We start from the raw sequence: 18,149 nt of genomic DNA on the forward strand, positions 1-18,149 counted from the left end.
AAACAATACTTCCACTTCACTAAGTCTAACTTCTTCAGTTTGCCAATGACTCTTAGGTACTTCTTGCTTGACATCGTCACCATCAAGCAATTCCTCGAGCTCATCTAAACTCGTTTGGGTTTGGGCAGCTTGGTCTCCCATTTCCTCCTGCAACATATCCTCAATCTCTCTTGAGTCAGGGAACACCTCATTTTCTGAGCACCACCAAGAAGATGCTTTAGCGTCCCATTCTTCCTTCATATCTAGATATGTTACGGCATCCCAGTCATCTTCACTTTGATTCTCTGAGTTGGCAACATTACTCTCTGCGAGCTTTTTGAACCAGCAATCATTTGCCATGTGGCCCTTCTTTCCACAATTGTAACACTTGCCCTCAAACCTTTTATTATTCTGGGACTGACCATGGTTGTCGTGATACTTTGAAGCTCCCCCTAGTCGAGAACTCCCTCCTCCTTGATGATCTTTCGCCTTGTCACCATTTCTTTTAGATCCACTACCAGCACGCCGCTTAAAGCTACTTTTACTTTCGGTGTAGAGCGCTTCCTCCTCACCTTTTGACTAGACCCCTCCCATTTGCTTTGCCAAAGCTTCTTGATCAACAAGCAAATTCTCAAAATCAACAAGTGATGGTTGGGTCGGCCATCCTTGTACAGCTGCAACGAAGCCTTGATATTCGGGTCTCAATCCATGGATAATTATTCTTTTTATCCTGGATTCTACAATGGCAGCATTAGGATCTAACTCAGAAATTTCACGGCAAATAGACTTTACCTTGTGGAAATATTCGGCAATCGTCATGTCTCGTTGGCCTTCCGTATGTGCTCCAACATGTCATCTTCAACTGCGGTTTTTAAGGCAAACATGGCCTTACCTGCCTTGATCTTCCACTTCCTCAAAGTTCCGCTGGTGTCTTCTTCCGGCTGCGTAACTTCACCGCCGACGACATCCCAAAGATCTTGGCCTTGCAGGTAAGACTCCATACATGTCGCCCATGTGTTGTAATTTTTGTTGTTCAACTTCTTGATTCCTCCAACAACTTGAAGATCTCCCATCGTGTCGGCAGAACTTCGATAAGCCAAACAAGATTAACTAATGATCTTGCGAAGTACTAAACTTCTCACGATTCTTAAAAACTTCACTAGAGACGGTCCCTGATCGTACCGCTCTGATACCAATTGTTGGGGAAAAACTTAGAGTACACAACTCTAACACAAGTGTTGGAGAGACAACACAAGTAAACAATTACTTGTATTACACACACAAAATATTACAACACTCAAAACACTCAAAGAACACACTTGAGAAGCTATGACACTCACTCACTTTCTAGAGAAACTCTAGATCACTCACACTCCTCACAAGACTACTCTTACTTTTCACTCTCACTTGGTTGGTTAGTTGATTGGTTGCTTGATTGATACAAATGGTGTGGATGCCTTCTCCTTTTATAGGCATGGATGGAACCTTGGAGAAGCATGGAAACATCATGCTAGAGTTATCTAGATAATTCTACTAACTTCCCAAGCTAGAATTATCTACACTAATCTTGCATGTTGGTGGAAACCTCACCATTCTTCTAGAATCTTCCACCAACTTAAAGAACAACCTTCTTTGCTAGAGTTTTCTAGCATATTCCCATTATAGAATCTTCTAGAGGAAACCATGCATGTTTGAACTAGAACAATCTAGTTCCTTTGTACCGACTGATCTTAATGGGCTGGTGTTGATCTTTAACATTTAATGCATTCACCATTTCTGATGCAAATTTTAGTATGTACGTTTTTTTAAGAAGTCAATGATATCATTCCTGATATCTTGGCTTAGTTTTAGGAAACTATTTTGTAAATTGTTTGTAGTTGATTTGTGAATATTTGTAAAACCTAGAATGTAGGCTAGGTTACTTCTTCGGCAATATCTCTCTTTGTATAAAGTCTCTTAGTAGCAATTGAATTAATTAATCTTCTGCAAAATATTCTTTGCACCTTTTTACATGGTATCGAGAGCTAGGCTGAAAACCTAGTTCCTTCCGCTGCCTTTTTCTCTGTTATTTTCGCATATTCTTTTCCGTCGTTTGCCATGGCCATCGACGTTGTTTCTGGAAACAATTCCGATAAAAAGGCTAATGTTTCCAACCCTTTTTTTATTCATCATTCTGATCATCCAGCCATGATGCTGGTTTCAAAGCCCTTGAATGGGGATAATTATTCAACTTGGTCTCGTGCTATGAAGATCTCCTTAAGTGCCAAAAACAAACTTGGCTTTGTTAATGGCACTGTCATGCAACCTTCTGTCAAGACCAAGCCGGACGATCACGCTTCATGGCAGAGATGCAACGACATGATAGTAGCATGGATTATTAATTCCATTGACTCGGATATTGCTGACAATATCCTTTATATGACTGACGCTCATGCAATTTAGGAGGAATTACGCGAACGTTATTGTCAAAGTAATGCTCCTCGAATTTTTCAACTACAACAGGACATTGCTTCGCTTACACAACATCAACTCTCTATTGCTGCATATTACACGAAGATGAAAAGCTTATGGGATGAGTTGTCGTCCTACAGTGATTCCATTTCTTGCACTTGTGGAGCACAGAATGAGATGAACAAGTTGATGCATTTTCTCATGGGACTTAATGACTCCTATAGTGTTGTTCGAGGGCAGCTTCTGTTGATGAACCCTCTTCCAACTGTTCATCAAGCCTATGCATCGATTTCCCAGGAGGAGAAGCAAAGAAGCCTTGCCTCTTCTCGAGTTACTACTGGTACAGCAGCCATGGTTGTGCGTCAAAGTGGTTCAAAGTCTTTTAATCGCGAACCCTTGCATTGTACTCATTGCGATCAAGATTACCAGATTATTGATACCTGCTATCAACTCCATGGGTATCCACCAGGCCACCGTTTGCATAAGGTTAAACCACAGAAAGGGAACCATCGTCCTAAGACTGAGCGGGGTTTTTCCTCGACGAATCATGTCTCGGAAAATGCAGCCACCAAAGAGGAGATGCAGTCAGTTATGTCTGGGCTTTCTAATGCCCAGTTCCAACAGATTCTTCACATCATGAATGGTCAGGGCAGTGATGAACAGCCATAGGCCAATGTCGCTAAGACAGGTTTGTCGAATCCCTCTTTGCATCTCTATCGATGGATAATCGATAGTGGTGCAACGGATCATATCACTTCTTCACCAGAATTGCTTACTGATAGTGTTAAAAACGAGCAAATGTCTCCTGTTTTGTTACCCAGTGGAGAGAAAGCCCGCATACTTTCCATTGGTCACATTCCTTTGAGTTCTACTTTTAGATTGCAAGATGTGCTATGTGTGCCTACTTTTAAAGTAGATTTGATGTCAGTAAGTCATATTACGAGTGGATTACATTGTTCAGTAACACTTTTTCCTTCTTGGTGTGTTATGCAGGACCTAACGACGAGGACGGTGATTGGTTTGGGTAAGCGAAGAGGCGAGCTGTACTACTTGGTGGCCTTGGCTCCTGCGCGGCCTCAGCATCCTCGGCGATTCTGCAACCTTGTGCTTTCACCTACGGAGCTATGGCATCGGTGTTTGGGTCACTTGTCAACCCCTCGTTTAGATTTCATGTCCAAACAATTGTTACATTTCCCTTTTGCATCTAATAATGCTTGTGATATTTGTCCTTTAGCCAAGCAACATCGATTACCTTTTAGTGTTAGTTCTATTTCTTCTATTAAACCCTTTGTTTTGATTCATTGTGATATCTGGGGACCCTTTAAAGTTGCATCTACTTCTCGAGCCAAGTATTTTTTAACCATTGTTGACGATTATTCTCGCTTCACATGGATTTTCCTTATGCAACACAAAAATGAAACACAATCTATTCTCAAGAATTTTTTTTCTTTTGTCAAAACTCAATTCAATACTTCTATTCGTCAAATCCGTGTTGACAATGGTGGGGAATTTTTTTCCCTTCGTGATTTCTTTAAAGATCATGAAGTGATTTACCAACATTCTTGCGTTTATACGCCTTAACAAAATGGGGTCGTAGAACGCAAGCATCGACATATACTTGAAACCGCTCGTGCCTTGCGTTTTCAAGCTAATCTTCCCCTCCATTTTTTGGGTGAATGTGTACTCATAGCCGTTCATCTCATTAACCGTCTTCCCATACCCATTCTTTCCAAGAAAACACCTTTTGAACGTTTATATTCTAAACCTCCTACTTTTTCACACCTTAGAGTCTTTGGTTGCCTTGCTTTTTCCACTAACGTCAATGTTACTCACAAATTTTCTCCTCGTGCCCACAAGTACATTTTTATAGGATATCCCATTGGTCAGAAAGCCTACAAATTATATAACCTCACCACTCACCAAATTTTTACCAGTCGTGATGTTGTCTTCCATGAAAATATATTTCCTTATCAAACCTCACCTTCTTCATCTTCCCCTCAACTTGTATCTTCACCTACACCACTTATTTCACCTCACTTACCTGATCTCGTGTCACCCTCTGTTATCCACCCATCTGACCCTATGATTCCACTTGAGTCGTCCCCTTCCGTTGATGCCGCATCTCCCGCGCCTGCAACACTTCCTGCATCTGCCGTTCCTGACCTTACCCTGTCAGCGCCTGCTCCTGCCCCGATGTTCCGTCGCTCTAGCCGTCATTCTTCTTCGCCACCCAAGTTACGTGATTATGATTGTCCTACTCTCAAGCTTACCTAACCTCTTCCTCCATCGTCTTCGTCGTCTGGTCCCACTCCAGGTACGTGATATCCACTTGCTCATTACCTTACTTACCATCGTTTCTCAACTGCATAGCAATCTTTCCTTGCCCATATTACTCAACAGGTTGAACCCCGGAGTTATGAGGAAACTGCTTGTTTTCCTCATTGGCAAGCTGCCATGGCTTCTGAATTGGAGGCATTGGAAGCTAACCGCACTTGGTCTCTTACTCCTCTTCCTCGTGGCAAAACTCCCATTGGCTGCCGTTGGGTTTACAAGATTAAGCATCGTTGTGATGGCTCCATTGAGCGTTATAAGGCACGTTTGGTTGCCAAGGGCTATTCCCAGCTTGAGGGTGTTGATTTCCACGCCACGTTTTCTCCCACTGCCAAAATGGTCACGGTTCGGTGTTTATTGGCTCTTGCTGCTTCCCGGCAATGATCTCTTCATCAACTAGATGTTAATAAGGCTTTTCTTCATGGTGACCTTCATGAAGAAATTTATATGACTCCTCCTCCAGGTCTTCGGCGACAGGGGAGAACTTGGTTTGTCACCTTAACAAGTCTTTATATGGGTTGAAACAAGCTTCTCGTCAGTGGTTTGCAAAGTTTTATGACTCGATTCAATCCGCTGGTTATGTACAATCCAAGGCTGACTACTCTTTGTTTACCCGGACACAAGGCAAGTCTTTTACAGCCCTCCTAATTTATGTTGATGATATTTTGATTACGGGCAATGATTCGAGTGCTATCGATGCCCTAAAACAGTTCCTTAATGGTCGTTTTAAAATCAAGGATCTTGGCAATTTGAAGTACTTTCTTGGGATTGAAGTATCACGTTCTAAGAAAGGGATCTTTATTTCCCAACGGAAGTATGCTTTAGAAATATTGAAAGATGGAGGTCTTTTGGGAGCTCACCCCGTCGAATTTCCCATGGAACAGAATCTTAAGTTATCAGACAATGGTGCAATCCTCAAAGACCCGACAAAATATAGAAGATTGGTGGGGTGTCTAATATACCTAACAATCACTAGGCCAGATATAACCTATTTCGTGCATGTGTTGAGTAGGTTTATGCGTAAGCCCCGCACACCACACATGGAAGCAACCCTTCGGATTTTGAAATATATCAAGAATACACTTGGACAAGGTTTGTTCTTCTCTTCTGAGAATGATTTGGTCTTAAATGCATATTGTGACTTGGACTGGGCAGGTTGTCCAACAACACGAAGATCAACTACGAGGTATTGTATTTTTTTGGGCTCTTCGTTGATTTCTTGGAAGTCAAAGAGACAAAAGACTGTGTCTTTATCATCAGCGAAGGCCGAGTATTGAGCCATGGCTGGAACTTATTGTGAATTATCATGGCTACGATATTTATTGAAAGACCTAGGTATACTACATCAAAGACCGGCTCTGCTCCATTGCGACAATAAAGCAGCTCTTCACATTGCTGCTAACCCAGTTTTTCATGAGCGAACTAGGCATATAGAAATGGACTGTCACTTCATCCGGGACAAGGTACAAGATGGTTCAGTTGTTACGAGATTTGTTCCTTCTTCCAATCAACTTGCAGATGTACTCACGAAGCCATTAGGGAAGGAAACTTTCTCAAATATCATTCACAAGTTGGGAGTTCTCAATGTCCACTCTCCAACTTGAGGGGGAGTGTTGAGAAGTCAATGATATCATTCTGATATCTTGGCATAGTTTTAGGAAACTATTTTGTAAATTGTTTGTAATTGATTTGTGAATATTTGTAAAACCTAGAATGTAGGCTAGGTTACTTCTTCGGCAAGATCTTTCTTTGTATAAAGTCTCTTAGTAGCAATTGAAGTAATTAATCTTCTGCAAAATATTCTTTGCACCTTTTTACACGTTTTGGTCACTTTAGAGTTGTCTACCCATTTATATTTCTGATTGAATTTTTCTTTACTAAGATACTTGAATTTCTGCTTCCGTGAAAGATCCGACTTTTTCGTTTTTTTTGTTGTTTTATTAAATAGCCAACTTTTCCTTGTATTTCTGTGACTCTGTCAGAAATCATCAGTGTATCCTTTTCTGCCTTTTTATGTTATTATCAATAGTATTGTCAGTAGTAGTATGTATGTGTGTGTGTATATATTATGTGGCTTGATTTTAAAGAATTATATTCACGTTCTCTTAGGTTTTTCCCTGTGCTTCCGCGATTTGTGGTCGTTTTTATCATCCTCGATGTGTTGCAAAGTTACTTTGTCAAAATAATAGAGAATCTGCTGAAGAACTTGAAGAAAAGATTTCTCTGGGGGATTATTTTACGTGTCCAGTTCACAAGTGCAGCGTTTTTCAAGAAGGGGAGAATAAGAAGGTCCATGAATTGCAGTTGGCTGTGTGTGTTGATGCACAAAATCAGCGAAGACTTTGGTACAACAGAAAGTGTCAGGTTTTGTGACCTTCGCTTGGTTGCTTCGGTCACTAGTGAGGATAAGTACGTAAATGAATAGAGACAGAGAAGCAAACACAGGATGTACGTGGTTCACCCAGATTGGCTACGTCCACGGAGTAGAGGAGTTCTCATTAATTGTGAAGGGTTTACACAAATACATAGGTTCAAGCTCTGGTTTAGTGAGTTCTAGTGAATAGTTTAGTACAAAATGACATTAGAGATTGTTGTGGGAGAATGATCCGTATTTATAGAAGAGAGTTTCTAGTTTTGTTCTAATATTGACACATGTCGTGTTGTGATTGGCTTCTGATGTTGACACGTGTCGTGCTGTGATTGGCTTCTGATGTCGACACGTGTCGCATTGTGATTGGCCTTCTGGTTGAAGGGAAACTCTTCTGGGTCCTTGACGGTATAATGTTGACCGGTGCTCGGTAGTTTCGGGATTAGTCAAGTATGGTACAAACAGTGCTCCCCTAAGTTCCCGAGTGAGGGAAGCTCCTCGGTTGGGGACTTGCAAGATCCAAGCCGCTGAGTAATCACGAAACTTCTAAGTACCGAGGTGTGGTATCGTCTTCACTTGCCTTATCTTTCTCATAGGTAGATAATGTTGATGCACAAAATCAGCGAAGACTTTGGTACAACAGAAAGTGTCAGGTTTTGTGACCTTCGCTTGGTTGCTTCGGTCACTAGTGAGGATAAGTACGTAAATGAATAGAGACAGAGAAGCAAACACAGGATGTACGTGGTTCACCCAGATTGGCTATGTCCACGGAGTAGAGGAGTTCTCATTAATTGTGAAGGGTTTACACAAATACATAGGTTCATTTCAACATATTGTGTTAAATATACCAAAGCCTTCTTCATAAAGTTCTTTGAATTTTTGCTTTTGTTGAAACCTGTATTGTTGAAGCTTTGTGAGTGAAGCATGTAGTTTGAGGTAGTGTTCCCTTAGTTTGAGATGCAATTCATGTAGGGAACTTGTGGGGAATGCTTTGGGTTGTCGTATGCAATCATCCAATTCACTAACTTTAGGAAAATCTGAGGGTTAATTAGTGTAATTCACGGTTAATCTGGGGTGTTGAGAATTCATAATTTATGGAAAAACAATTGGAAATCGTTTCGTATGCAAGTGTGACATGTGTGGAGAAGAACCTTCTAGCTAGACCATCACCCATCCAATTTCACAATTTCGTCCAAAAATCTGTTTTAGTCTTTAATTTGTTTGTTTTACTTTATTTTCGTCCAAAACCCAATCCCCCTTTACTTTGAAGTGTTAGATTGTTTGGTTTGGTTTGTGTTTTTAAGTGTCTTGAGTCAAGTTAAAAGTCAATTTTCGTCCAAAGTCATCCCTAGAGTCAGTTTTGAGTCTATTTGGTTATTTTGTGCTGTTTTGAGTCTTTTAAGTTTGTTTTGAGTCTTGTGAGTCTTGTTAAGTGTTTTTAAGTTTATTTTTGTGTTTCTAAGTCAGTTTAGTTTAGATTAGCAATCCCTCCTAATCCCCGGTCCAAAACGATCCCTACTTATACATATACTACAATTGTCAAAAGAGGGTTTAATTTGTGTGTTAGTTTATAACGCATCAATGGCTATGAATTGTAGAAAGGAAGTGATTGGTGATTGAATATCTTTGCGTGAAGGTAGTGATTGGTAATGTAATCTGCTGATCACCTGCACTACAATCTTCACTAATCCCTTACTATTGAAACCGGTTTGTATGGATGGGTTGTATGTATGAGTTGTCATCCTCACTTTAGCTAAGTCATAGGCTAAAGTCACTTTCCATAGCTTGTCATTCACCTTACATCAACATTTCCATAGCTTGTCATTCACCTTACATCAACCTCACTTTCCATATCTTGTCATTCACCTTACATCAACCTTTCCATAGCTTGTCATTCACCTTACATCAACCTTTCTTAGTTGCTTGTAAAAGCTTCTTTACTTGTAATTTGGTTTTTGCTTTTCCACTTGTTAGGGTAGATTTTAGGGATTGTGTTTGTGTAGTTATCCTACAATCTATTGTAGCTTTCTTTTGGTTCTCTATAAGAGTTGTCTTCACTCTCTTGTAACATTCATAATGAAATATACAACAAATATTGAAACCAAAACTCAACATGGTATCAGAGCAGGAACCATAGGGTCCTGACTCAGTTTTTTTTTTTTTTTTTTACTTCTTCATTTGCTCATCATCGATAGAGATGGCAGAAGAAAATGTGTCTAGTGCCGACAGTGCATTATATTCCTCCCTAAACTTAACCCAAGGGGTTGAGAACAATCCAAATCAACGACTTTGCTCGGTGTTACTGAACGAGTTCAACTACCTTCCTTGGTTAAGAGCTGGTCAAGAGCTTTATCAATGGAAGCTTTGAGCCCCCAGAATCCACTTCACCAACTTACAATGCATGGCATACTACTGATCAGTTGGTCATGTCCTGGTTACTTAACTCCATGGAGCTAAAACTGTCTGAGCTTTTCATCTACTCAGAGTCTTCCCTTCTCCTATAGGAGTCTGTCAAAGACATGTATGGCAGCCAAAACAACTCAGTTCGCATCTTTCAACTGAAGAAGAGTGTGGCTAGTTTAAAGCAAAGTGATCACTCATTTGTTCAACACCTTGGAAGTATGAAATCCATGTGGAATGAACTCGATATGTATCATCCACACACGACTGATTCCGCTGTGTTACTAATGAGGGCTGATGAAGACAAGGTTTTTCAACTCTTAGCAAGCTTGGGAGCGGAGTATGACGACCTGCGTAGTCACTTGTTAATGACTCAAGAGCTGCCCTCCTTTACCACTGTGTGTCATGCAGTCCAGAGAGAAGAAACTCGACGAAGAGTGATGAACGTTGAGCCCAAATCCAACTCTGAAGCTAGGGCTTTCATGACAAATCACAAAGCAACTGGTGATAGGGTGCTTGGCAAGAAAGCAAACTGGAAATGTTCTTATTGCAACATGAAGGGACATTTGAGAGAAAAATGTTGGATTCTTTATCCGGAGTTAAAGCCTAAGTTTGATAGGGAAGGCAGGATGATCAAAGATGGGAAGGGTAGAGTCACTCCAAAAGCATTTCATTCAGCTTGTTCCTCAACTAATAGGATGGCCAATTTCTCAACAAATCATGTGTCCTTAATCAACGAGTTTGCTACTTTTCTTCAAAAGAAGCTAGGGAAATTTGCTGGATTCTTGGCTGACTCGGAGAACACATCGAAAGGCAATATTCCAGGTATTATCAGTGCCATTTCCACCTCTCTTAATGCAAATGTTACACATGATTTTTGGATTATTGACTCTGGTGCCACTGATCATATAACTAATAAACCCTCTAGTCTCCACGATTTTCAAAGAACTATTGATCCAATTCATGTATCTGTTGCAAATGGGAAAGGGGAACCTATTCTAAGGAAAGGAAAGATTAGATTGCTAAGTGAGCATACTGATTCCACTGATCTCTATGTACCTTCTTTTCCTTTTCAGCTCTTGTCAATAGGAAAAATCACAAAAACCTTAGACTGTCTTGCCATGTTTTCCCCTCACAATGTTGTGTTTCAAGACCGAGTTACTCAGAAGAAGATTGATGAAGGGTTCTTCTTGAATGGACTCTACTATCTCTCAAATGAGTCCAATTTTTTCAAAAAGCTCAGTGTCAACTTAAGTCAAGTTCAGGAACACCAACTCTGGCATCAACGCCTTGCCCATCCCTCAGAACATGTGTAACCAAGTTGTTTCCCTTTTTTTGTAAAAACACACTGGAGTGTGAAACTTGTCAAATGTCAAAAGCCACTAGACTTCCTTTTGTTTCCTCTAATTCTAGAACTAGTAAACTTTTTGAGCTTGTTCACTCTGATATTTGGGGTCCTTCTCGTGTATAATCCTTTGATGGGTATAGATATTATGTTACATTTATTGATGACTATTCTAGAGTATCCTGTTGTATCTTTTAAAACTTAAAAGTGATTTGTTTGATGCTTTTAAGGACTTTCACAACCTAATCACCAATCAATTTTCATCTAAGTTATATATGTTAAGATCAGATAATGGTACCGAGTACACTTCCAATAACATGAGTAATTACTTGAGCAATGCATCAAACTAGCTGTGTTGGTACACCACAACAAAATGGTGTGGCAGAGAGAAAGAATCGAGACTTATTGGAGAAGACTCGATCACTTATGATCCAAATGAATGTTCCTAATAAATTTTGGTCTCAAGCTCTACTCACTGCTACGTACATCATTAATAGACTGCCAACTCGGGTGTTGAATACTAAATCTCCTTTTGAAGTCATGAAGGGCAGGCCTATAAGCTTGTCTCACCTCAGGACATTTGGTTGTACTTGTTATGTGCACATTTAATCTCTCCATTGTGACAAACTCGACCCTCGAGCTGTCAAATGTGTGTTTATGGGATACATAAGTTCTCAAAAGGGTTACAAAATGTACAACCCTAACATGAGGAAGCTGGCAGTCTCTAGAGATGTGCGGTTTGATGAATATTCACCTTATTTCCACAAAGGGTTGGAGACTAATGCTAATATGGAAGATCTTATGAACCTATTTCCACTACCTATTCTAGCAGAAATTCATGAAGTCACTCCTGCTCATATCAGCACTGATAATTCTCAACTCACTGAGAGTGTAACTAATGCAGTACCAAGCTCATCTGAACCATTAGAAGCTCAAGAAAATCAGCAAGCTATAAGTGCACCGAAGAAATCCTACACGAGATAGACATCCACCGGTGAGGTTACAAGAGTATGTTACTTACACTGCAAGGCGTCCTATCTCTGCAGCCATTTCTTATCACAGATTCTCATCTTCTCATACTTTTTTCCTTAACAAAGTGTCCCACACTTTCGAACCAAGGAATTTTCATGAAGCCACATGCATGCATGAGTGGCAAGATGCTATGACTAAAGAGCTTCAAGCTCTGAATGACAACCAGACATGGAGTGTGGTGGATCTTCCAAATGGCAAGACGGTCGTGGGAAGTAAGTGGATATATAAGACCAAATTCAACTCCAATGGAAGTTAGTAGCTCAAGGCTTTACTCAAACCTATGGCATTGACTATAAGGAGACCTTTGCTCCTGTTGCCAAAATGAACACAGTGAGGGTATTGTTTTATGTGGCAGTCAATAATGCATGGCCCTTATTCCAAATAGATGTGAAGAATCCATTTCTTCATGGGGATCTTGAAGAAAAAGTGTACATGAAGTTGCCTCCTGGTCATCCAAGAGAAAATGAACCCAACAAGGTCTGCAGACTTCACAAAGCCATATATGGTCTCATACAGTCCCTTCGAGCTTGGTATTCGAAGCTTAGTTCAGTCCTTAAAGCTGCAGGGTTCAAAAGGAGTCATACTGACTCTTTTTTCTTTGTTCGAAGTAGTATTGCTGGCAAATTGGTTGTGCTTATATATGTTGACAACCTAATTATTACAGGTGACAATATAAGTGAAATCAAGACGCTTAAGCAGTCACTTCACCAAAAAAATTCCATTAAAGACTTGGGGCCCTTGAAATACTTTCTTGGAATTTAGGTGGCTACCTCTTCAAATGGACTGTTCTTGAATCAAAGAAAGTATGTTCTCAATCTTCTAGATGAAGCTAACATGATGGAATGTAAACCAGATCAGACACCCCTAGCTAGCAAACTTCAGTGGCATGAAAAAGGTAAACCTCTCTCGGACCCTAGTGGTTATCAGTGAATGGTTGGGAAACTTATTTATCTCACCATTACTAGGCCTGATATCTCATATTCAGTTAGCCTAGCCAGTCAGTTTATGCACTCTCCTACTCTAGTTCATTGGGAAATCGTCAAGAGAATACTTCGATATCTCAAGGGCTCAGTAGGAAGGGGGCTAATTATGAAGAACAATGGATCAAATCACATCTTGGCCTACACAAATGCTGACTAGGCTGGAAATGCCCTTGATCGAAAATCCACAACAGGTTTTTGTACATTTGTTGGAGGGAACCTTATCACTTGGAGGAGCAAGAAACAAACTATTATTGCTCGATCTAGTGCCGAAGCTGAGTATAGGGCTATGACAGCAACAGCCTGTGAACTCATATGGTTGAAAGGTCTTCTTTCCGAGCTCGGATTCACAAGCATGGCACCTATGTCCTTGTATTGTGATAACCAAGCTGCCATGCACATTGCCTCCAATCCAATATTCCATGAAAGGACCAAACATATTGAAGTTGACTGCCATTATATTCGTGCTCAAGTTCAATCCAAGGTGATAGACACCGTGTTCACACGCAGCCACGATCAACTTGCTGATTTATTCACAAAAGCACTAGACTCTACTCAGTTTCAGCGTTTGTTGTGCAAGCTTGGATCAATCAATCCCCTTGATCCAGCTTGAGAGGGTGTATTGAAACCAGTTTGTATGGATGAGTTGTATGTATGAGTTGTCATCCTCACTTTAGCTAAGTCATAAGCTAAAGTCACTTTCCATAGCTTGTCATTCACCTTACATCAACCTTTCCATAGCTTGTCATTCACCTTACATCAACCTCACTTTCCATAGCTTGTCATTCACCTTACATCAACCTTTCCATAGCTTGTCATTCACCTTACATCAACCTTTCTTAGTTGCTTGTAAAAGCTTCTTTACTTGTAATTTGGTTTTTGCTTTTCCACTTGTTAGGGCAGATTTTAGGGATTGTGTTTGTGTAGTTATCCTACAATCTATTGTAGCTTTCTTTTGGCTCTCTATAAGAGTTTCCTTCACTCTCTTATAACATTCATAATGAAATATACAACAAATATTGAAACCAAAACTCAACACTTACCAAAAGACGGCTCAAACCTTAAGCCAAAAGAAAATCTTCTCAATAAGACTGGTAAGCTTGTGTACAGGTTATGTTCCAAATATTCTTGCTAGCATCGTTATGAAACTAGGCGTACGCATTCGCCGAATCGATTGACCATGATTTCCTCACTGATTGAGCGAGAAATCATGTTGAGAAAGCTGAAAGAATACTAAAGAATTTGATGATAAAAACAAGTCCATTAAATATAAAATACAAGATATCAGGATTTGAACTAGAAACCAAGCCGAGAACAAAAAATTTTTTTTTTTTCACCCTCGATATATTGTTCTAACATGATCCAGTTTTACAATTGAGAGACGAATAAGCGAAGGAAGGTGAAGATGCAGAAATAGAAGTCATTGTTTATGATTATCTTGTAAATCATCACAGTATGGTCAACTGGTTTCTTAGCCAAAAAGGAAATAGGTCTAAACATCAAGAATAGTTAAGAACCGATAATAAGATTTGCCAAGGCCAAAGACAATTTGAAATTCACAATACTTTGTGAGAGCTGTTTCAAAGTTCAAAAATTAAACATAGAACCTCTGAATCAACAGAATGATGAAGAAGAAAGATACGAAGTAGCCTACATATGTATGTAGTGATATGATTGGCTATCTTAAAGTGATGCTATTGAGCAAACCAAGGCTTAATGAGTCCAGAGAAGTTTAGAGCCAAGCTCGATCTTCATACAATGATGAATATGGTAGAGTCTCAAGCCATTACACTGAAAATTACAAGGCTGAACATTTAGTGGACAAGAGTACTGATCAGTTGGGCTACAAGCAAGAAGCTAAGTCCGTCTCTATCGAAAAGTACATGGACAAGGAGCTAGGGTTTTCCACCGAGTACCAAACCTAGGTGAAGTTCAAGGAATCTGTTTATCCAAACAAGTTTGGATCTTCATCATCTAATTCCAACTACGAAAACAATAAGAATTGCAACTCCTTTTAGAAATTGATGAGAATGTCTGTTACCAAGGAGTTTCCTAAGAAAAGCAATTAATGTAAACAAAGTCAACACTCGAAGAATTTGGTGTAAAGCTGACAGTCAAAGGTTAAGGAACTTAACTTCGTCGCTAGAGAAATCAAGAAGGTTATCGATAGAATAATCGCCGAGGACTTGTTCCAAAGATTTACATAAACTTCTTCAGTGGTAATGAATCTGAGAAAATTGCTTTGATCCCACTAATCACCACTTATTAGATTTCACAATAATTAGCGTTTGCCGTTTTCTCTAACACGCACTCCAAATATTTCGAGCAATTTCCAAGAGATATGACTCTGCCCGTCATTCCCAGGGAACGCATGTCGCAGAGTATCATCCTATGTTGAAAGTCGTCCAACAATCCTTTTCATTACTATTGAGGCACAATCCCGACACGAATTCTTGAATTTCAATAAGAATGTGACAATTCAAACAGAGAAAGGTTCGCGCAACTACACCGAATGACACCAAATCTAGAAGTCCTGACATCCAAATGATGTCAAAACCGACACTTTACGAGAATAGAAGAGAATCCTAAGTATGCTCCGAACAAACCACGCTCTGATACCAATCTGACATGCCCCGATCCTGATATTCCCTAAATACCAAGATAGGCACATGCTGGCTGACACCCGTGGGTGAAGAAGCCATTAATTGATACAAAAGCTAAGAATAAGAAATTAAAAAAAAAAGGTTATGAATTTAAATACAATGAATTAACAATTTAGGAACGTGTTCAGAACATACAACTAAATCTAGTCACTAACAAGAATTAAGATAAAATTGAATGAATAAAGAAGTGGGTCCTACCCCGAGAGGATTTGAAGATGCTGCTGCAAAAGTGTCTTGACGCCGGGATTAGGTGTCTTGATCCTAAGTCCTGAATGTGGGCGCAAAATAAAGGTGAGTGGACCAAGTTTATATATATATAATAATAATAAAACAGTTATCAACATACTAACCCCCACAGTTTATATAAATAAAGAAACTACTAACATAATAAGTGATAGCTTTTTAGAAACACTAGCATGCCATAAAACATCTCAAGAGGTATAACGCGGAAAACATCACAAAATATACATCGCGTAAATCATCTCGTAAATCGTCTCGTAAGCGCTGTGTGCTGCTAGTAAGATCACTGAATAATAATAACTCCCGGCCCAATGCCTGCACCTAAGTCTTTATGCCCGTAGCCAGAGATAACTCCCTCCCGGCCTAATGCCTGTCTCCGTGTCCCTCAGCCTTTCGCTAGGGATTATTTCTCCCAGCCTAACTGCCAACACCAGATCCTCGCCCCAGGCGGCATAGTGTCCACTAGGTACGCACAAATAGTTACGCCTCTAAAAAATAACCACTTCATAGTATAAAGTCATCTATCGTCTATACTATAAGAGGGTTTTCAAAAACATGTTCTAGCATCCTATCGTCATCCATCAGATGGTCTACCAGTTCATGGTTTTTATAGAAAATACGATATATTAAAATATAGCTCAATATAGGCTAACAATTAATTCCTCACCAAAAACACGAGACGAAAATCAACATATTCAATAAACATGCTTATCATAAATTAAATCATAAACTCGTAAGGCATGCTATTCATTTATGCAATTGAATTATAAAATCATGTAATTTTAGAAGGGATCCGCTCACAGTACTTATTCGCCAAAAATTGCGCCACTAGCGAAGACAGAAGCGTCACAATAATTGCCCTAAGCACATAAATAGCACATTTAGTCAAACTCTACTTAAACGATTGAATTTGGGAAAACAGACATTGGAAATGGGTTCAAGACGTCGAATTACCCTAATAAGGGTCCCGGACAAAAACCCGAAAAGTCAACCCTAAAGTCAACGTTGACCGAGGGTCAACGGTCAAACTAGGTCAAACGGGTTTCAGGCTTGAATCCAGATTAGGGTTTAGGTTAAATAGGATTAGGATCTATTGGGTTTTGGGTTTAGGGTCCTAAGGTTTTTGGTTAAAAAGGGTTAGGGTGAAAATGGGTGGTTTGGGCTTAGGCCCAAACCCACACATACACACCCACGGCACACAACACACACAACACACTCACGGCCCAAAGGCCTCACAACCAAAAAGGTTGGGCTCGGCAGGGAAGGCCCAAAGGCCTTGGGTTTGGTGGGTCGCTAGACCCAATAGGAGAGAAAGCCGGAAATCAGCCGGAAACTGTACAACATTTAAATGGCCATAACTTTGTCAAAACTCAACGAAATTAAGTGAAACAAGAATGAAAGTTGTTCTTCTCGAAGATATGAAGAGAATGGTATCTCGCACAATATCCAACTCGCTGTGGTTTGGCCAGAAAACGCCTAGAAATCTGTCAGACTCGCCGACAACTGGTTAAGATTCAAATGGGTATAACTTCTTCAATACTCAATGAAATTGGGTGAAACAAAAAGGAAAGTTGTAGTACTCAAGGAGACGAAGAGATCGATACCTTACATGCTAGACAAATCACCGTAGTTTGGCCGGAAAGTGCCTCGAAGGTGACGGATTCCTCGCCGGAATCCGGGGAAGTCTCCCCAATGTGTTTCTTCGTGGTTTGACATCCAAAACACAACAACGTGGTCAGAAAAGAACTATAGGGATGAAAAGATAAACCTTTGAGGTGTTTCTAAGACTTACCAAGTCAGAGGTGGTGGAAGCTTGTCGACAAAATGATGGGGAAGGGAGATGAACAGTGGTGTTGCCACCACAGGGTGTCGGGACAACACGGCCCTGGGCCTGAGTTCGAGGTCTTCACATCGAGTTGGTGAGGTTGTTAATGTGTGGGGGTGTTGGTCGCCGGGGAGGAGAGAGCACTAGAGGGAGTGATAAGGGAGAGTGAGAGTTGAAGAAGAGAAAGAGAAAGAGAAGAGAGAGAGAGAGAGAGACCGGGGGAAAACAAAAAAAATCATAAGGTGGACCCCACGTGGTTCACCATTTAAGAACTAAAACTATTTTTAAAATATAAAAGGGGGTTGGGGTGTTTCAGAAACTATATCAGCAGAGGTGGCTAGGTTATTACACAAAGGTGGAAAATGTTCGTTTGATTCAATCACGAGCGGATAATAGAAGGTGGAAACTATATCAGGATTGTGCACTTGCAAATCCTATAGCTCTTTCTTGTGCAACAATGGATATGTGCAACATTTTCCACCCTTTTCTCAGATTTGGGAATCAAGAATTCCTCCAAAAGTCAAAGTTCTTGTGT

At 40.2% G+C, this 18,149-nt stretch overlaps 1 pseudogene; it reads left to right on the top strand.

Moving 5' to 3' along the window:
• The first annotated feature begins 2,166 nt into the window (after positions 1–2,166).
• Positions 2,167–6,365, top strand: LOC126590356 (uncharacterized; annotated as a pseudogene).
• Positions 6,366–18,149: the final 11,784 nt, after the last annotated feature.

The sequence above is a fragment of the Malus sylvestris genome, chromosome 11 (genome assembly GCF_916048215.2).
Source record: "Malus sylvestris chromosome 11, drMalSylv7.2, whole genome shotgun sequence".
NCBI lineage: Eukaryota > Viridiplantae > Streptophyta > Magnoliopsida > Rosales > Rosaceae > Malus > Malus sylvestris.